We start from the raw sequence: 23,292 nt of genomic DNA on the forward strand, positions 1-23,292 counted from the left end.
GAGACGGCATGCAGCTTCTCCTCTTCCACGTCCACCGAGGAGACATACCTCGTCCCAGACACACTCACGTACACCCTCACAGCCACCATCACGTGCTCCCTCAGAGCCACCGTCACGTCAGGGCTCACAGCCACCGTCACGTAGACAATCCCCCAGTCATGACTCCACCCGCAACAGTAGGAAGAGTGGGAGTGGAGGATGCGGCGGGTGCTTTGGTGGGGGAGGTGGGGGAGGTGGGGGAGGTAGTAGGGCATGCGGTGAGAGAGGAGATAGAGGGAGAAGAGTTAGAGGAGACAGTTCAGAAGAGGAGGAGATGAGAGAGATGGAGAGAGTGGTCTGCTATGATGTGTGACGGATAGGGGCGGGATAGTGATGGATGCGAGGGGGAGGGAGGTAATGGAGTACATGCGTGGGGTAGTATCAAACTCATATAGAAATTATTTTATTAAATTCAAAGATCAAAATAGCCGATTAGTTGGGGAGGTGATAGAGGCTGTACATAGTCGGTACCCCAATCCCCCACATGCTACATTCTCGGATGTATGGGGAAGGACGCGAATAAGGGAGATCTTAAGTAATAAAAGATATCACCTTAAAAAACTCGCGTACGATGACCGGCTAAATGTAGCTGCGGGTGGCTATCCTGCCGAGAAACCTGCCACTGCGCACAAACGCGAGTGGAAGGAGGCAAAGAAACGAGCAGAGGGTGGCGTGAAGAGCAGGCAGCATGTGGAGGCATGACGGATCCAGATGGAGACCATTGGATCTTCGCATTTCGGATCTGGCGGCGTCGAGTCATGGGAGGCAGAGTTCGTATCTTGCCACTTTATTTGATTGTTTACTTAATTCATTGATTCTATGATTGTTTTAATCTTACAAATTGTGTTGATTATGATACAGCACGGGTTACGGGGAGAAAGCCCACAACCCACGATACTGCGTATGCTCGTCGGCATAGCAGACGTGACACGTGGGCCATCTTCAGAGCCGAGGGACGTATTACGGACGCGCAGTTTGAGATGGCCATGAGACCATACGGTCGACAGGTATTTGAAAATTCTAAACGAATGATTTTGGTTTATTGAATTACATATATATATACTTATATACTATATATTACTTGAACAGGCACAAGCTGCTGATGATCCACCCGCCCACCACTGCAGAGGGTGGACGTGAGCACTACTCATCGGACATTCCGACCGATGTGAGCTCATCTGAGCATGGAGGGAGCACCGAGTCATCATCTAGGTCTAAGTAGTACTCAGACTTATAGTATCACATTCCATATTGAGGATGTGGTTGTATATATTTTTTTGTAAACTGAAGCCATGGGCTACTTCGAGATATGGACTCCCTTGTATACATGTATGAAATTTTGATAGTAATATTGAATTGATTGATTGACAGTATTACATTCATGTCTGTCTTGAATCGTGTATTGACAATGTATGCATTCATGTCGTTCTTGTCTTAATCTCCCTCGTGCATATGTTCTTCGTGGATGGTCTAATGGGATGGTCTAATGCACCAAAAAAAAATCCAGAGAGTGTTATTGGGTGCTGGAATGCTGGAACAGTATTCAGGCACCAAATAGCACTCTCTGGATTTTTTTTTGCTCTCTGTTCGCGTGTATTAACGCGTCAGAACTGCTAAAACTCGCGTGTATTTACGCAGATAATCTGTAAAATACGCGTGTATTAATGCGTCAAAACTGACAATTACGCGTGTATAAGCGCATCTAAATTAAAGAAACGCGTGTATAGACGCAGGTATCAACGCGTCTGAGATATCTGAACTGAACAGAACGCGGCTATACACCCGTGTATAAGCGCGTCTAAATTAAAGAAAGGCGTGTATAGCCGCATGTATCAACGCGTCTATGAAAAGAACGTGGCTATAAACCCGTGTATAAGCGCGTCTGAGAGGTCCTATACACGCGCTTTTACATGCATGTCTGTGGCCACGATGATACACGCGCTGATACACGGGCCCGCTACTTTTTTTCACAAGTCATTTTTAGCGGCTAGGAGCGCGGGTATGAGCCCGATCCCTTGTAGTGAACTATCTCAAAAATAAGGATCTCTTGATTTTATTTGATTTATTGATGTGTAATCATGTCTTTAAATGTTTGATAGTAAATTTGGCCAATTTAAAATATATTAAAGTATTTGGTAAATCCACATTTCCATGTTATGCAACCTCAAATGATTACAAAACTTTCCTCAAATATGAGGATTGATAATACAGCTTATATCATCCAATGTAAATTTGAAAGAAAACTGGACCTCTAGTTTTCTATTTGGGCCAAAAAATATAAGATTAAAGGATACATTTTTCAATAATCGTCTTTTTCGACAACCCTTTTTAGTCCAAACATTGCCTTTAATTTGAACTACATAGTGACGAGCTATTGTTATAGTTCTCACTTCTTTATAGGTTAATATTTTCCTAAATTGTATTATGTAATAACCCTTTACTTTACCCTGACCTTTATGTCCAAGCATTGCCCCATTAACTTCAATGAGTCATTATTGTTCTAGTTCTTATTTTTAGGACGTGAAGCTATCTAAAAAAGATCTAGATTTCTTAATATAATCTTGGAGTACTTTTATTAGCTCCTCAAAGTTGTACCAATTAAAAATGATGTTTCACAACATGGCCTATCTGAAGAGAAAATATCATCTCGCTCTTATTTTGAATTCAAGACTACATGTCCTAATATGTTGCTTCAAACACAATGAAAGTTTTACTTTTTAAAACTCAAAATATGTAGAAGTATTTGCTAAATGCAGCATGAAAATTTATCAAGTCCTCAGAGTGACTTTGTAAATATTTTAATCCAAGTGCAACATTAAACCCGAAAAGAGGCTGTCATTTTGGTATTTTGGCCAAATATTTGTAAGGTGGGCAATGGGATTTCCCCAAATTGTCTAATATGATGCTTTACACCAACCAAAATCATGCTCTTGTGAGAATCTTAGAGCAAGAAATGCAGAAAGAAGATGCAAAGAGTATGCACAAAAGAGAAAAAGCCTAAAGTATAGTAATTGTATTCCAAATAAATGTGTATTTTAGTTACTACATCCAATAGTAGATGTGAGTGCTACAAAGGTGGATCTGTGTTTGTGATTGAAGCACCTACGAATGTAATATGAACTTGGAAAACTTTGTGAAGGTTCACCCTCTAAGGCTCATGCATGAGGCTCACACATGTGAAAGTTCATGCTTGTGAGGTTCACACCTATGAGGCTCGTGCTTTTGAAGGTTCATGCCTTTAAGGCTTAAGCTGGTGAATGTTCATGCCAGTTATTAGGCTCATGTTGGTGAAGATTGATGCATGTGAGGCTCATGCTAGTGAAGTTTCATGCACGTGCGGTTCCCACTTGTGACGCTTCACATGCGTGAGGCTCACACCACAAGGTTCACACACATGAGGCTCACACCTCAAGAGCCACACACTAACGAGGTTGAAAGGTGAAGGCATAACCCCACTAGCAACGCATGACAATAAAAAATATGAGGGAATCAATCCAATGATTTATTGTGGATGTGAAAGCTTGAGGAATGAGTGAGGAAGACACTTTGGGGGCAACAGTAAGAACACTAGGAGATATGAGGCTCACACAAAACCGAAAGTCCAAGGACAGATAACTTATACCTCGGAGAGGTAACATAAAGGAGGCTAGGGGCATGAGCCTCATGCCCGCGAATTGATAGATCCACTATCAATGCTAGTTGTTATCTCAGCGTCAAGTAAATGAGGAAATTGAATGCACAAACAAACACCACTAAAGATTTCTTCACTTCAATGTAATAAGGTAAAGTGCCAAAACAACCAGAAGAAACTAATGCATATGTGCAACAATCAACTACCAACTTGCCACTCTAATGGATTAAAACTCTATGCCAATGGCTAGGTGAGTCTCATCTACTCCCCCCCAATCCTAGCAGAAGGTTAATAATTGATATCTCGCCCCACTAATAATTAGCCACTCAATATTTTCAATGGTTGTGGTGTAGTAAACAATTGTAAACCCAACCACTCCCACAGATCTTAGCGAGTGAGTGGGTGAATCCATCTACTCCCACGTCTCTCTCTATCCTTCTCTAAGCTCTTTCGTAACTCTCTCTTTCCTTTTCTCTCTTTGGTAGCTCTCTCTATCCTCCCCTTCTCTCTCTCCTTCATTTCCCTCTCCCTCCCACACTTTCACTCTCCCACCCTTCCTCTCTCTCCTTCTCCCATGCTCCCTTTCTCTCCTCTCCCTCCCTTAACGTTTATACGAGATAAACACTCTTCTCTTAATGTTTATAATATTTTAATAAAATAATTATTAATAAAATACCAACATTCACAATTTATCATTTACTCACATCATATTATCTTATGACTGCAAACAATAATGCTATGTCCTTTACAAATGTCATTGTAGTACACCATGTCCCAAAGTTACTTTACACAACTTCAACTTAGTTGTAACGATGAAAGCATTCTACTTTATCTATATGCATGAATGAAATTATCCATGCAACTTGCTTCTTAACTCTTGATCACATCTGTTGCTCATTGCATATAATGTCATAACTACCTCTTATCTTAATATCATTCTTATGTCTTAATTCACAAGAAATTCAGCCATGATACATTAAATACCTATAATGACCATTTCATTTATTGACTATACATATGCTTAATCACAAATATAAAATAGAATGCTCGAAATGCCTAATCATCTACTTTATAATCCATTCTTACATAGTTCATTTTTATAAATAGATTATAACATAATAACACATTTGTAGTTATATCCTATATCATAGTATGCTATATTTAGCCAATATTATAAACGTTACTTATAACAACATTACATTGTCAATGGGAGGGGGGTTTTGAATATAGAACCCCTGGTCCTAGGCAAACACCTTCACCACTTGAGCTATCACCTCCTTGGCCAATATAGTGTATTTTTTAGGCTAGAATAATGAAAAACATTTGGAGATTCATTATTATTTATTTTATTTTAAAAATAAAATTGGATTGATTTAAGATTTGTCTTTCATTTTACCTAATTGGTTTAAAAAAAAGTTTAATTGGTCGAGCACTCGAAGTCTGTACATCTGAGTGGGATGTAACAAAGCTGCTTTTTGACGGGTGTCACACCCGTTTTTTAGTATTTCGATAGGAAATTACTTGTAAAATTTTAAAATGCATGTGAAAAATGACACTTTAGCTATATTTCACCAAACCCATCAATTTTTGAGGGCCAAGGTGGCCGTTAAAAAAATCAATCCTTACCGGAAGGTTTATTCTCTCTCTACGTAACCTCTTGGTCTACACAATAGAGCTTGGGCTTCTCTCTCTTTCTAATTAATTAGAATTGAGTCTAGACTCACTAGAGTACAGTTGAGCTTCTCTCTTTCTCTCTAGAGAGAGAGGCTAGTGGCCTGAAGAGTGCAACGGAGCCCAGTCTCCAATGTTTCTAATTGTCATTCCATATCGGGGAACAAGTTACGTGCTCGCAACGTGGGGTGTCTATGTGATTTGTCTCTACACTGTTCGATCAAAGGCCTCGTGAATATCCTGCTCACGGGTCCTAGAAAACGCATGCTGGGTGGTCCAAGGATGTGAATCGAGGCACTTCTCACTGCTACCAGCCACCGTCCAAATTCGAAGTTCGGGCAGGGCACAAGTCGGCAGCCCGAGGCGCGATGAAGACATGAACCGAGGCGCGATCAGCCGGACCTTCCTAGTAGGCGCGATGAAGACATGAACCGACGGACTCGCGAGATGGGCAGGCACACAACACGAGGGCGGCCCAGCATGGGGTGGCAAAGATTGCCTCAGCAACGGACTTGTGACATGGGCAGGCGTGCCAAAGTCTGCGTTGGTGAAAAAGAATGAGGTGCCTTTGTCGTGTATTACTTGAAACTGCGTTTTTCATATGCATGGATGTCATCGAGTCATTTTATTCTGCAGGTCTTTTTTGATATTGTGGAGAGTGTATACTTGGTTATGTCTTCAAAAGGTATTGGTTCCTAAGCCAACATGTCCTTATTAGTCTTTATTGTTCATTTACCATCATCATCACCGGCAATCGGATCATCGCGGGGGTACTACCGGCTCTTCTCCAGCCTCTACGGGCACAGTTCAAGACCCTCCCGTTCGACCCCCGAACTCTCTGTCGAAGCACTTGAGTTTTATGTGGACATATGCATGAGACAGAGAGGTCCATCTCGCTTCGTAGTGCATTCTTGAGAAGATTTGTTGCCGAGAACTTCTTCAAAGGAGAAAGCTGTAGCTGAAGCTAAAGCCGTCCCTAATTATTCCCTTCGCTGTTAGGTGTATTTAACCTTGTCAACAGCATGACCTTGTTGGGTGTGGACATCAAAGGGCCTATCCTTTTTGGACGCCCAACACAGTGTGATTCCTTCATTTACACTGTGAGCACTTTCAATTTAGCGCCATGGTCTTGTGTGTCATGGTACGTCTATAGTGGGCTGGCTGGGGCTGTTGTCTCACGCCACAAACTTCTGTGTGTCTTGGTCTGTAGACGGGGAGGAGGTTGACGGGACTGGCGACGCCGTATGGAGACCAGAAGGCGGGTGGACGCAGTGACGTCATGGAAGTTGGGTAGTCGGCACAATAGCGAGTGGAATGTTCAGAGATGAGTAGTCACAGGTGTTGGGCTCCATCAAACGGCAATGGAAGCGGTACACTTTGGGAGGTGCATGGCAAGCCCTTCACTAAGGGTGACGTCGTGCTTAGTTAGGATGTATGTCGGGGATGTGTTAGTGGGGGTGGGGTGACCCCCTAAATCACACCTGAGTGGGGGTGGGGCTGCCCCTAAATCACACCGGAGTGCCCACCCAGCCACTACTTATCCCCTCTATCGTCGGTGCTCCTAGGATCCTTGACCTGGCACTCGATTGCCACACCCTCTCTCCCTCACTTTCTTCCCTCTCACTCACTCACTCTCTCACACGTGCGCCCCCTCCTCCTCTCTTTTGCCCCTCTCACTACAACATATAACAATACAAAAAATGTCTCATAAGCGACATTTTGAGTGTCGCATAAATGACGCTTATCATTGCTTATACGACGCCCAATGGAAATTTTGTTTTCCCTCCGTGCGCAATGGGAAACACAGGAGATTATGTTATATATTAGAGACCATATTAGGCCAAAATATTATCCCTCTCTCTCTCTGATACATACACTTACACACACAGACACACTCTCTCCCCTTTATACATACACTCTCTCACACACACACACTTTCTCTCTCTCTCTCTCCCTCCCTCATAAACATACTCTCTCTCCCCCCCTCATACATACACTCTATTAAGTCTCCCTCATACATTCTCATTCTCTCTCTCTCTCTCTCTCTCTCTCTTACTGTAACATACTCATATGTACGTATTTTTGGGTCCATTTGACTCGGAGATTTTTAGTATCTATATTTAATGTTGAAAAGTACGTGTCAACTGATTCAAGGGTGTTTCCACGAGGACGATGCGTATGTGCAGGCCATTCTGTATGCATCTGATGGACCCCAGGTAGTGCTCGAGTGGTCCTTTATACCGCCAGCTCAAAGTATGGACGGCAACGTCGTCTAGTGGGCTGCACTGCATCATTCGTATAAAGAGGAGGTGGCTACCCTCAGTCTGCATCATCGCTCGTAGTCCACCTGCAATTAGCACTCGTAATAGTAAGGCCTAGTCTTATCATTAGATCAGCTATGGCTCAGCAGCATCGTGTAGGCGCGGAGGTCATGCGTGTGCCCTTGGAGGGCATGCCGATGACGCTGCAGCCGCATGAGATCCAGGCTGCTTTGACCTCCTTCCAGGCGCTCGGCGCGTCAGGTGGAGCTAATCAGCAGCAGTCTTACTACGTCACGGGCAGCGCTACCTATCACGCCTCCACCAACACCCTGCAATTCCAATTCGACACGAGTGGCCTCTACAAGTTCCTAGGCACTGCCAGCATTACCGGATCCGGAGCGAGCGGCCCGTTCCAGGGCACGCTCTTCTGCGAGGGCGACATCGCCGCTTGCACGCAGGGCTTCACCTTCCATGCGGATAGCGACAACCTGGTGCTGGGCTTCCGCACTGGCGCAGCCTACGACAAGCGCGCCGACGCCGAGCCCGTCGTCGGCCTTGCCGGCAATGGCAGCGGCTCAGGAACGTGGGCGTTGAAGTAGATGGCTATACGTCATCAATAATGCGGCCCTTAACGAAATAGCCAATCTCCACTAATAAATAAAGATGGCTTCCTATACTAATAAAGCTACTTAATTGGACTTCTTGCCTCTTTGTCACGTGTCGGTCATTGCATTACACATGTGTTCGTATGATTCATTGCACGTGTGTCCACGTGTGATGTTTTTTTTATGAGAAGGTGTTAGACGTTGAGACTTGAGAAAGAGAGAGAGAGAAGAGCACCTATGAGTCTCTTAGAAGATAGTATCGAGGAAAACCTCTTCTAACAAGACATTTTCCCACTCATACTTATCTGCGTGGACAAAACTCTAAAGAACATATCCTATGATTTATCATATGTGGATGGGCTTCGGGATTGGATATCTTAAGTAGATTACTTTTCTTTGTGAGCCTATGTAAAAACCCTCCATTGTATGTCGCATGTGAAATGATGTGTTGTAGCGTCACCTCATGGACGGGTGTTTTTCACATTGTTAACATGCATAAATGGCTTAAATTTTATAGAGCTTTATAGCCTTGTCATGTAGTGGTTGCTATCAATTCGCAAAAACTAAACAAAATTAATGCCTAGATTAGCAACTTGGAGTATGTTTTTCATTTGGGGCGCTCGCATATGCAATTTTATATCCTAAAACATTCTATCATGGCATAATAGTGCATAGTCATTAGTGCTTATTCTTTTCCTTATCAATCCTTTTGTGCAAAGTTTGTAGTTTTCTCAGTCGTATTCTCTAGGCCTAGCTTATTCAAGATTAAGGGCACATAAGACTCGTTGTTTTGCTTAAAGTTTTGTCAAGATTGTGAACTCCCACATGACAAACAATAGACTCTTGTGATGAAGATGCATGCCAACACCGAACCCGTCGTCGTTGGCCTTGCACCAGTAAAGGAAGAGGCTCAGGAATGTGGGCATTCAAGTAGATGGCTATACGTTATCAATAATGTGGCTCTTGTTGCTATAAAGAAATAGCCCGTCCTAGTCGACCTTTTGGCGAAGGATGGTTTGCTATACTAATAAAGCTACTTAGTTAGACTTCTTGTTTGTTACCTGTCCGTCGATTGCACGTGTGTTCACTTGATTCATTCCATGTGTGTTTGTGTAATTGATGTCTTTGATGAGACAATGTCTTAGAGGTTGAGAGAGAGAGAGAGAGAGAGAGAGAGAGAGAGAGAGAGATAGAGAGAGGAGTGCCCTTGAGCCACCTCTTAGAAGATACTATTGAGGAAAAACTCTTCTAAATAGAAGATACAATACATTTTTCCACTCATACTTATGTGTGTGTACAAAACTCTAAAGAATATATCCTATGATTAGTCATCGATGGATGGGCCTCGGGATTGGATACCTTAAGTAGATTGCTTTTTTTTGTGAGCCTATGTAAGAACCCTCCATTGTATGCCACATGTGAAATGATGTGTTGTAACATCACCTCATGGATAAGTGTTTTTCACATTTCTAACATGCATAAATTGCTTGAATTTTATAGAGCTTTCTAGCCTTCACATGTAGTACTTGCTATTGATTTGCAAAAACTAACAATATTAAAGCCTAGATTAGCAACTTGGAGTATGTTTTCATTTGGGGCACCTGCATCTTCCATTTTCAATACTAAAACATTCTATAATGGCATAATAGTGCATAGTCATTATTTCTTATTGTTTTCCTTATCAATCCTTTTGTGTAAAGTTTGTAGTTTTCTCGATCGGATTTTCTATGCCTAGCATATTCACAACTAAGACAAAATCATAGTGAAAGGCTTCACAACATGGAGCAGAGGGGAGATGCCAAAAGCGAGGAGAGAAGCAAAGTGGTTGGGAGTTACCACATGAATCATGGGCAAGAAGACGGAGGATTGTGAGCTAGCGCAAGGCACATGGAGTGAAGCAAGGCAGTTGGCTTCACAACATGAAGCATAGGCAAGAAGAATGAGGGGTTGTAAGCTAGCGTGCAAGGCGCTTGGAGTAAAGTAATGCAGTTGGCTTCACGGCATGAAGAATAGGAAAGAATAAGGAGAGGCAGGCACAAGGTGAAAGCATGGATATGTGGTACAAAAAGTAGTGTCTTTGACACTACTTTTTATTTTATTTTGGAGACTTTTAGATAAATTTAGAAAATACTAGTATTACTTTTTAAGATTATTATCCATAAAAGTACTTTGCAAGACATTATTTTTGAATTTGAAACCGTAATAGGAACCCTAAAATCAATCATCTTTTTTCTACTTGAACACAAAAAAGTGATACCACCTAACCATGCTTTAACCCCACATAGAGTGAAGCAAGGCATCTAGGCTTCATGGTGTGCAGCATAGGCAAGAAGAAGGAGTGGATCTGAGCTAGCACAAGGCCAAGCACAAGGATGTCCTATGAAGCCAAGGATGGGTTGTGAAGTCTAAGAAAAGGGCATAGCAAGGTTAGTGCCCGACTTGTGCACAACAAGGAAAGGGTTGGCCTTAGCGGTGCAAAGTAGGGCAAAAAAGAGCCAGGTGTGAAGGCAAAGAAGAGTCAAGCCGACACATCAAGGCAAGGCATAGCCAAATTAAGGAGCATGGTGAAATTGTAGCACAATAGCCATAGAGAGGTATGGATATGCCAAAGAGAAGAGAGGCACAACTTGTTTCATAAGGTGTCATTCTAAGAGGCTCACAGAAAAGAGGGCACTAGTCTCAAGATGATGAACTTCATATTCTGCCCATCCGAGTGAATTCCCTAATATTTTAATGTTGTGAATTATCTCTTCTATCTTTCTCTCTCCTCATGAAAGCTCATCAGCATTAAGGGCCATAAACACAAATCAATTTCTTACTAGGTCTAATTTTGGGGCACATGCACAAGTGATTGGAGCAAACCAACGTGAGAAGAATCCCTAAATTCCTTAATCACCACCCCATATATTAATTGTGATCTACTATGGTTTTTTTGCTAATTGCTTTTTGAGGTGTGGTGTACTATTGATGTGTTATATCTTGTGAGCATCTAGGGAAAATAGTGATGTAAATCCATGTAAGAATTTTGAGTGGGAGTAGATGAGACTCACCCACTCACTCGCTATTTCTTTGTGGTTGGGTTGAGAGTTGTCTGCTACACCATACCTAGTAAAAATATTAAGGCTAGTTAGTGGGGAGATATATCAGTTATTAACCTTCTGCTAGAATTGGGGGTGGGAGTAGATGACACTCACCTAGCCAACTTGAAAAGAGTTTTAATAGATTAGAGTGACAGGTTGGTAGTTGATTGTTGTAGATATGCATTAGTTTCTTCTGGTTGTTGTTGGCACTCTGTCTTATTACATTGACATGAAGGAATATTTAGTGGTTTTATGTTTCTGCATTCAATTTTCTCATTTACTTAACACTGACATAACAACTAGCATCTCACAGTGGATCTATTGATTTGTGGGCATGAGGCTCATGCCTCCGGCCTCCTTTACATTACCTTTAAGGTATGAGTTTTCTGTCCTTGGACTTTCAATTTTGTGTGAGCCTCATATCTCCCAGTCTCCTTAGTGTCTCCCTTGGGGACTTTCCTCACACTTTTAGAGCCACAATGACTCATTGGATTGATCCCCTCTCATATTTCTACCTGTTATGCATTGCTAAGTGGGGTGGTGAGTTCACCTTTCAGCCCTCTCACTGTGTGGCTCTTGAGGTTTAGCCTCATGCGTGTGAACCTTCACAAGTGTGACCCTCACGTGCCTGAACCTACACTAGTATGAGCTGCACATGTATCAAGCGTCAGCAGCATGCACCTGATGGACAGGGGTGAACTTTTACCAATGTGAGCGTCATATGCATAAACCTTCCCAAGCATGAGCCTCAGAGGCGTGAACCTCACAAGCATGAGCCTCATAGGCCTTAACCTTCACAAGCATGAGCCTCACAGGCCTTAACCTTCACAAGCATGAGCCTTATGGGCATGAGACTCAAAGCCATGAACCTTCATGAAGTTTTCCAAGTGCATATTACATTCTTAGGTGCTTCAATCACAAACACAAATCCACCTTTGCAGCACTCATATCTACTATTGACTAAACTACACATTGATCTGGGATATAATGATCTAGGTTGAACTCAATTTTAGGCTACTCCTCTTTTGTGCATACTCTTTGCATCTTCTTTATGCATTTCTTTCTCTGAGATTCTAAAAAAAGCATGATTTTGGTTGGTGGAAAGCACACCATATTAGACAATTGGGAAAATCCCATTTCCCACCATACAAATATTTGGCCAAAATACCAAAATGATAGCCTCTTTTTTGGTTTAATATTAAGTTTGGATTAAAATATTTAAAATTTTTATGTTGAGTTTAGCAAATACTTCTACATATTCTTAGTTTTAAAAATTAAAACGTTCATCGTGTGTGAAGCAACATATCAGTACATGTACTTTAGAATTCAAAATGTTTTGATGTTGATTTCAAAAATCAAACTGAAGATAAACTAATATATATTTACAAAGATAACTTGAAATAAAACAAGAAGATAGAATCTCTCAAGGTATGTGGTGTTGAAAAACAAAATTCTAAACATTTGTTCCACCTTGAGGAGTTGAATTCAAAAAAATAAAGATATGATTAAGTAATCTTGATTCCTTCTAATCAAGTTCTTAAAGGCAAAGTGTTGCTAGCATCTTATACATAAATTTAAACAAAGCATGCACTTGAAGAGGACTTTAATAGTATTTTAAAAATAGTTTTTTAAGTAAACTATATACTCATAATGGTAGATTTAAAAGAAGAAGCTAAATTAAAGTATTGGATTGATGTAGAAAAATTGTCATGATAATAGAGATTATATATGCATATTCGACATATCTTATTCTATGTGATAACATGATTAGCTTGAAATGATACAACCAATGCATAATATTGTCTTATGCTTTACATTTTCCTCTTTAGTCAAAATTTTTATGCTTTTTATGTGTTTATCTTTGAAAACTTTGCCAAATCTTGTGCTTAAGATTATAACTGTCTCCTTGTGCCCATTCTTAAGAGTCCTCAACAGAAACTTCCTATTCTTACATTGTGCCAAAAAGTGCTAGCATGTGGCATAAACTCTTCTTGCCTCAAGACTCAAAAACTCTAGCCTTTTTAAGCAATTGCCTAGAATGACAGGCTTCCGAGGTAAAAATTTCTACATTGTTGTCTACAGGTCTTGTGGATTTTAAGGGTTTTGTGTCAATAATTCTTTTTAAAAGCCTCTTCATGCCATTTTATAAACATTTTGGATATTCAGCCAAAACAATTTAGGCTACATCATTGCCTTAAAGTTTTTACCTTTGAGAGAAATTTCTCCAACATCATACATCATTGTGTAGAGGTTTTGGCTATTGATTCCAAGCTTACCACGTGATTTATTTGCTAGACGCCTTGCCCCTTGGGACTGATTTCCAAGAGTTTTGGTTCAAGAGTCAAAATTTGAAACTTCTCTAAGCTTACCCCTGAAACGTTTACCTCTTGAGCCAAAGTTACCAAATTGCAATATTTCCTAGAAGATTTGGCTCTTCAGTCTACACTTCCTTATTATATTATTTCCTAGAGGTCTTTGATTTTTTGACTAATTTTTTAAGAGTTTTTAGTGAAGAATCAAATCTTCTATCCTCTCCCAAGTTTTCATTCTTGAGTTGAAACTTTCCAACATACATCATTCCCTAGAATATTTGACTCTTAACCTCTAGGTGCATTACATTGCCTAGTGGTCTTAGCTCTCTTGACCACTTTATAAGAGTTATGGCTCAAGAGGTACAACCCCTAGCCTCTTTAGAACAATTTCTAGAAATTCTAGCTATTAAAAAGCCAAAAGTTTATGACCTACATCATTACTTGGAAGTTTTGTCTCTTGAACCAAATATCTTAGCTATATTACTTCCTTGGGGGGGTTCACCGAAAACTATGTAAGTATAGCACATGTGTTAAAATGAAGGGAATTTTAAGGTAAATTTATAGAAATACATTTACAAAAAGGTTTTTATTATCTAGTAAAAAAAAACCTGTAAGCTTATAAAGAAAACGGGGGTCGTTTTATTCATGAAAAATTCACAGGTAAGGTGTTTGTTAAATGTCCGTTGAACACACGTAATACATAGGGTTTCTTAGTCATGAAGCACTGCAACATAAAGCAAGCATAGATGCATTGCAATGATGTGCAAGTTACGGGGGCATCTTTACTAGCGTTTATGCTCGTGTCTATAATAAGGGCATCTACTTCTTTGAAACTAGATGCTCTTATAGACGTGTAAGTTACATTTGCATCTATACTCGTGTCTATAAGCGCATCTAGTTCCTTTGAAATTAGACGTGCTTATAGACACGAGCATAGACGGGATTACAGACGTGCTTATAGATGCAGTATACAACAATTTCCTATGCAATTGCAATTGTGGACCTTGCAAAGAAACACATAATCTTCAATCACCCAAAATTTGATTTGCTGAACTATGTGCACAAGATCTTGATAATATGCATGATTTTTTGGTGCATTTATATACAGATGAATCTCTCGAAAGCATATTTGCAAGGAAAAATATGCTAAGGAAAGAGAAAAGAAATAGGTATAAATCGAGTAATGTGGTGAAAGGGATGGATACATGCAAAATCTTAGGTATATCAAGTAATGCCATGAAAAACAATCCAAAGGACAATGATTCGATCCCCACATCTTTTCATCAAAGTGAAGCTTTTAAAAAAAATCTTGAATCTCCATGAAAAGCAGTCCAAAGGTGAATGATTAAGTAATTCCACGAAAAGCAACAGATCATAATAAATCTATACACGTAATCTCAAAAAGGCATGAATCTATACATGTAATCTCAAAAAAGCATGAATCTATACCAAAAGGAATCTCAAAAAAGCATGAATCTATACATGTAATCTCAAAAAAGGCATGAATCTATACCAAAAGGAAGGCCAATATAGCCATAATAAAAGTAGAATAAGAGAACTAGAGTTGAACCTCATCTTCAATGAGGTCAACCCTTCCTAAAGTATCTATCTCAATGTCGATGCCTATATCCAAATCTACAAAGAGATCCATCCCACTACTAGAATCATCACCATGAGACGCAATATCATCGTCTCCAATATCACGATCATCATCTCCAATGGCACGATCATCATCAATGTTTTCGAAGCTATCTCCCTCTATAGTTGAGTTGACATGCTACTCCATATGTTCAATGTGGGTGAATGTACTATAAATGGATCTTGAACATGGTGAGATTGGGATTATATGCCACCATCTCTTATTGTCAATTATTGGTTGATACACAACCTATTCAAGCACAAAGCTATATCATACAAAAAAATTACATCTCTACTATCTGTAAATGCATATATTGTAATTACCAATAATTTTATGTACCTATTCGCAATGTTGTGGTAGCACTAGAGCTCCATCCTTTCCTTGCCAAAAATTTATAGAGTCAATGGTCACAAAGCCACTTGCATGACATTGATTGTTGCATTAGGACCTCTTTCCACCACATCCTTAAACCACTTGACATCCAAATATATATACAAAGAAGCTTCAAAAGTCAAGCTTAATGATATTTTGGATCAATCCACAATAATCATCCATGGCTCCATTGGCTCCCTCAAAGCTTGCAATTTCCCCACAATCTCGGGTGTTCCTGTTCTCATCAATCCTTTGTGTGTGAAAATGTTTACCCTCAAAGCATTAAACATTATGCACTATACCGAGACAAAAAAAATTATTAATACCTCAAAATTAGTTTTTGCAAGTTTAACATACTAAAATATGATTGAAAACACAAGTTTGTTTACCTTTTTGAAGCATCCTTGGACATACTCCCACTCCTCCAATGTGATATGCATGTTTTCGTCTTGTGCCACTCTCTCCATCTCCTCATGTAGCCAATCTACATCAAGATCCTTGGGAAGTGATCGTAGGTGCTCGGGGTATGGCACACTATGTCCATGGTGCTTATTCACTTTGTCTTCTTGCCTTTTAATCCTCATACTTTGCCACCCATCTTCTCATCACATCCTATTAAGCACACAAAAGGTATTAAGTTTACTATGCATCTTTGTATCCATGACTTTGGTCTTTCCCTTTCCTTGAGGAACATGAGAGGTCATCCTCAAGTCTTCTTCATTGCTCCATAGGTGAGGGAGAGAGGGATCCACTTCGGCTAGGTATTCTAAGATATAAATAAGTGATTCTTGTACCAACCAACCCTCGGCCATACTACCTTCTGGCTTTGCATTTTGCCTTACAAAATCCTTCAAGGTCTTCATAAAACGCTCAAGAAAGAGCATCCTGTTGAAATGTAGAGAGAAAGAGATGAGACAAGAGACACATCATGTACGCTCCCAAAGACTGATTCATATTGAGGACAAGATACATATATATAGGTGAGACCAAGTTCGGTAGAGTGAGCCATATATAGAGCTCCAACACCCCCATTCAAACAAGGGTCTCTAGCTATGGATGAAAAAACCCTTGGGGAGTACAAGGGAAAAACCCAAGCCCCTATACAAATGTGAAAATACGAACCAGAAGTAATGATGTGAAAGTGCATTGTGCATCTATGTACAAATATACAAAAGGACCAAGAGGTCATAGTGTGCGATTGTGAAATATGCAAAGTGCGTGGTGTCTAGAAGAATACAACGATATATGTACAAAGCTACCATAAGAGTAAAGAGCCTAATCTAGAAAGAGTGAGCCCGAGGTAACTCCAAGCTCTGAGCGCAAGAGAATGAAGCGTGACTCATTGAGATCTTTGGTAAGAATATCTGCAATCATCTGGTCACTTGGACAATGTTCAATCATGATAGTGCCTTTGCATACTTTGTATCGAACATTATGGTAATGCACAACAATATGTTTCAACTTGTTATGTTGGACATAGTCTTTTGCAAGACTAATAGCACTTCGATTATCACACCGCAAGGGTATACTAGAAAGAGGAGAATGGCCAATATCTGTCAACACTTGTCGAAGCCAAATGATTTCACGAGCTGCAAGTGATGCCGCAACATATTTAGATTCGGTTGTAGAAACTGCAACACAATGTTGTTTCTTGCTGGTCCAAGAAATAAGACAACCATTAATGAAGAAACAATTGCCACTACTAGATCACCTAGATAAATGTGAGCTGGCCCAATCTGCATCTGTGTAACCCAAAAGAGAAAGAGATGGAATGGAGTCGGATGTGAATTGTCGTTGATAAACCAAACCATAATCTGCAGTGCCTTTTAAGTATTTCAACACGCGCTTTGCTGAAGACCAATGCTTAAGAGAAGGACATGCAAAATGTTGCCCGAGATAGTTAGCAATAAACAAAATGTCAGGACGAGTGTTCAAACCAACAACTTGAAGACATCCAACCAAATTAGCATATGGTTGATTTGTAACAAGCTGGCCACCACCATCAGAAGTGTTTCTCATGGAACCCGCAAGACAAGGAGTAGTTGCTGAGTATGCAGATTCCAAACCAAACTTCTTAATAGTATCTTCAATAAACTTTGACTGTCGAAGTAATAAAATAACTTTGCTACAATCCCTTTGAATCTGAATGCCAAGACACGAGTGAAGCTCTCCAAGATCCACCATATCAAATGCCGAAGATAACAACTACTTAATTTGGTGTAGAAATCCCAAATCATTGGAAACAAGGATTGTATCATCGACATAAAGGGCAAGGATTACAAAACTACCATTTAGGTGTTTGGTAAATAAGTTGGGATCAGAAGAGCAAGAGAGAAAGCCATGGGAGGTAAGAAAAAGATCAAACTTGATGTACCAAGCCCGTGAAGCTTGTTTAAGACCATATAAAGCCCTGTGAAGACGAGCAACAAGATCTTCCTTACCTGCAATAACAAATCCTTCTGGCTGCTCCATGTAAATTTCTTCATTCAAATCTCCATTGAAGAAAGCTGTGCGCACGTCCATTTGATAAATTTCTAAGTCAAATTGAACAGCAAATGCCAATAAAACCCGAATACTAGTAATGCGAACAACTGGTGAAAAGGTTTCATGATAATCAACGCCAACAACTTGAGAATAACCTTTGGCAAATAAACGTGCCTTGAATTTGTCAAAGGATCCATCTGCTTTAAATTTTGTCTTATATACCCACTTACACTTAATGGCAGTACGGCCAGGAGGCAGCTTAGTGAGTATCCATGTACCTTTAGAGATAAGAGAATCGTACTCTGCTTCCATAGCCTCTTGCCATTGATCCTTTTGTTGAGAACATATAGCATCACTGTACGTGGTAGGATCTTCAAAAGTAGAGAAAACATTAGCATCAAAATCTTCATCATAAACATGACAAGACCCATGCTCAAAATCAATAGATAGATCGATAAAAATGTCAACATTATCAATGATAGCATTCGGAATCAATGGTTGTGTGAAGAGGAAAGTTGCTCTTAAGATGGTTGTAAAGAGGAAAGTTGCTCTATAGAAGAAGATTCATCATCACACAAGAATGGAAAAGCTTGAAGCAAAGATTTAGTATCATCAGAATCATCCATGGACCATGTACCGCCCATAAGCTGTTCATTGAAAATAGCATCACGATTCACAAGCACTTTCTTGGAGGACGGGTCATAGAATTTGTAGCCTTTGGAAGTGTCAGAATAGCCAATAAAAATAACTTTAAGCCTAGGAGCATCAAGCTTTGCTCGTGTTTCTTTAGGAACATGAATATAAGCAATACATCCAAAGGTTCGAAAATGAGATACATAAGGAATTTCACCTGTCCATGCTGTGATGGGTATCTTACTAGAAGGAGCAGTAGTAGGAAGATGATTCTGAACAAAGACTACTGTCAAGAGAGCCTCACTCCAAAAAACATGAGATAACCCAGAATGAATCAGCATACATCGTATAGCATTGATAATAGTGCGATTCTTATGTTCAGCAACACCATTCTGTTGAGGTGAATATTGAATAGTATGTTCATGATGAATACCATGGTCCGTACAATAACTCTCAAACTCACGAAACACATATTCTCCACCATTATTGCTGCTGCGAAGTTTCTTGAGGCGATGACCAGTTTGAAGTTCGGCAGCCTTGTGAAATTGCTTAAAAACAGATAACGCCTCAAATTTTTATCGAAGCAAGAAAACAACTGTATACCGTGAGTAATCATCAATAAACGTAATGAAGTAACGATGTTGTGGCAAAGGTCCACAAATGTCAGTATGAACAAGATCCAACAAATCATGAGAATGAACTGAATTCGAGAGAGGAAAGGGTTTACGATTGTGTTTGCCAAGAGCACAAAACTCACAGATTCCCATATGAGGATGAGCTTTAAGATCCATGCCACGTACAAGAACTTGATGATAAAGATCAAGAAGCTTTGAGAAATCAGCATGAACAAAGCGATGATGCGATATCTTGCAATCATGATCACCTGGAGCAGTGACAACATTTGCTACAACATCATTAAGAGAGAGCTCAAACAAATTACCATTACGAGAAGCAGTTGCAATAATATGTCCATCTTTCTCAATGCGGCATTTGGTGTGGTCGAATCCAACAAACAAACCAAGATCAACAAGTCTTGAAAATGAAAGAAGATTACGTTGAAGTTCTGGGACATGTAAAACCCCTCGTAAAACTCGAGTTGAAGAAGATAAGGTGCCAAGATATAAGGAAACCCATTGACGAGAACAGTCATATAGCCATATCTATCTGCAAGAAGACATATAAGATAAAATCACAAAATCTGTACACCATAGACATGGACGATCACAAGAGATAAGAGACATCAATAAGAAAAGAGTCCTCAAAATAGAGAGACATGGGACACAAGATTTATTGATAGACGCTTGATGAAAAAGCTAGATTGGTCGTTTTGCTAAAAATAGCAAAATAATAAGAGATGCTTGACGAAAAAGCTAGATTTGCCAGTTTGCTAAAAATAGCAGAATAATAAAAGATGCTTGACAAAGACGAAACCTGTGTGGTCACAAAGACGCTTGATGACGAAACTTGTGTGCTGACACAAAGAACCTGTTTGCTTATTCAAAGAACCTGTTTTGCTGTTACAGATGCAGTTTGCCTGAATTGTCATAACTTTTGACTCACAACTCCGTTTGACAAACTTTTTTGATAGGATTCACCAGCACAATACAATCTACGCACCTGCACATAAGGACGGGATTAAAAAACAACTCTAATTACAACAAGTTAAGCTTAAAATCATGTAGACAACACATAATCAAAGAACAATCTTGTAAGACATGAAATTATAATCATGAATTTAACAAGAAGACATAGATGCTTCCCTTATAGATGCTATGATACCATGTTGAAATGTAGAAAGAAGAGACTAGACAAGAGACACATCATGTACGCTCCCAAACATTGATTCATATTGAGGACAAGATACATATATATAGGTGAGACCAAGTTAGGTAGAGTGAGCCATATATAGAGCTCCAACACCATGTTCTTTTGTCACATCACATAGGAAAGCACCACGAAGACTTTCACATGCCGAATTCCTTTCTCTAGTGGTCGTCATCTCCACCTCGACTCTTATGGATTTTTAGTAGGGGCACCCTTGGAGTAGCATGGATGTTGTTACGTCTTTTCTATTTTTATCTCATTATACTTATTTCAAGACGGACATTCTAGGGATGCAATCTAACCCTATGTTTATAAATTGTGATTATGATTTAAATCTATTATAGTGATTTAAATCGATAAATTCGACCTTTTCTTGTTGTTGCTAAGAAGTCAAAATTATAAATTAAGAAAGGAATGATATTTTGAGTCATCATGATTGACCTTTTATTTAAGTCATTTTCTGTAGATAATCGTGGCATGTATGGCTTGTCTCATAACACAAGGGTGGCTCTCATTATTAACTGTGGGATTGCGATTATATCACTTGTGGCATTTCTATTATATCTCTGGTTGTGATTTGATGCAGACTGGAAAATTTTGTTCAACATACTTTACTACTGCTTGGGCCCTTGTTTAAGTGGACTTTGTGGGCAGTTTTCTCCACACACTTTATTAGCGCTTGGGTCCCTTGTTTAAGTCGACTATATGGGCAACTTTGCTCCACATACTTTATTACCACTTGGGCCCCTTGTTTAAGTTGACTTCGTGGGCTGTTTTGCTCTGCATACTTTATTACTGTTTGGTCCCCTTGTTTAAGCCGACTTTGTGGGCAGTTTTGCTCCACATACTTTATTAACACTTGGGCCCCTTGTTTAAGTTGGCTTTGTATTTGTGTGTGCACGCATGTTCTTGTATGTTATATTGTGCATAAAACATTTTGTACATGTTCATGTTGTCCAAAGAGTGGCATCACGAACCATCTCTAAAGACATTGTTTTGTGCATAACTCATATAAATTTTTAGCAGGTACCATATAGTTCTACATTATATATTTATATATTTCCACCAAGACTCCTTGGAGCTTTATCAATATTGGGGGTCTTTAAATATAGACCTTGTTGGTTCCTTCTCGATGAAAAATGGATTATTCTTCCATGCCATTCAACCATACATCTCGAGCTCATTGTAATATTTCCATCCCTCTATAGGTTGTGAAGGGTCTTTATGGACCATTGTACTTGTAATATTTCCATAGCTCTAAAGGCTCTGAAGGGTCTTTATGTGACCATTGTACTTGCTATATTTCCATTGTAACACTTCAAATATAATAATACAATGGTAGGCATATATCGAGACTTTGGGTTTTTCCCTTGTTACTCCCCAAAGGTTTTTTCATCCACAGGTAGAGACCTTTGTTTGAGCAGGGGTGTTGGATCTATATATAGCCTACCCAACCTAACCCCTATATATACCTAGCCTCAGTGTACTTTCCACACAATTTGGGAGCTATGTTTAGAGTCTCTCATCTCTCTCTACTTCTCTGTCAACAACATAGGCCTTACTTTATTCCCCCTCTTAAAGTATGGACGGTAATGTTATGTAGTGGGCTGCACTACATCATTCCTATAAAGAGGAGGTGGCTACTCTCACTCTACATCATCGCTCGTAGCCCACCTACAATTACCACTTGTAATAGTAAGGCCTAGTCTTATCATTAGATCAGCTACTATGGTGGCTTAGCAACATCGCGTAGGCATGGAGGTCATGCATGTGACCTTGAAGGGTATGCCGATGAAGCTATAACAACATGAGATCGAGGCTACTTTGACATTCTTTTAGGCACTCGGCTCATCAACTAGAGCTACTCAGTAGTAGTAGCACTCTTACTACGTCACGGCAGCTACCTATGATGTTGCAACCAACACCTTGCAATTCCAATTCAACCCCACTGGCATCTACAAGTTCCTATACACTCCCAACATTACGGGATCCAGAGCAAGCGGCCCATTCCAGGGCACACTCTTTTGTATCGACGACATCATCGCTTACATTCAGGGCTTCACCTTCCATGCGGATAATGACAACCTAGTATTAGGCTTAGTCGATGCTGCAGCCTACCATAAGCACGCCTATTGACAGATACGATAAAGAGCAAGAGAGAAAGAGAGATACACGAGACATCACTCTCAAAGTAGTGTATTTTATTGATAGTGCATAGGTATAGGTGAGCTCTAGGTCAAGTTAGGGTGAACTATATATAGTCCAAAATGCTTTCTCAAACTAGGGTCTCTAGTTACTACTTCGGATGAAAAAACCCTTGGGGAGTACAAGGGAAAAACCTGAGCTACTACATACATCTATGAAAATTTATATACGAATGTGATAATCTAAATGTGCATGAATGTGATAAGTTCTCAATAATATATATATACATCGATGTCCATAAATTGTGGATGAATATGCTGTGTGGTGCATGTGTCTAACTTTTGAATTAATATATACAATGATGATCATAGATGAGTTTCGAAGAATTTTCGATTGTCACTCCATGTTCATTGCGTAGACAAGTGAATTAAGCTTCACCAAGTCCCTTCGTAAGAATATCTGCAACCATTTGGTCAGCTGGGCAATATTCAACCATAATAGATCCCTTACTCATCACTTCATTGGTGAACATAGTGATAATGAGCAGGAATGTGTTTGATTTTTCTATGCTGAACATAATCCTTTGTAAGGACTAT

Source organism: Cibotium barometz, chromosome 33, assembly GCF_041138505.1.
Source record: "Cibotium barometz isolate CiBa-2024 chromosome 33, ASM4113850v1, whole genome shotgun sequence".
Taxonomy (NCBI): Eukaryota; Viridiplantae; Streptophyta; class Polypodiopsida; order Cyatheales; family Cibotiaceae; genus Cibotium; species Cibotium barometz.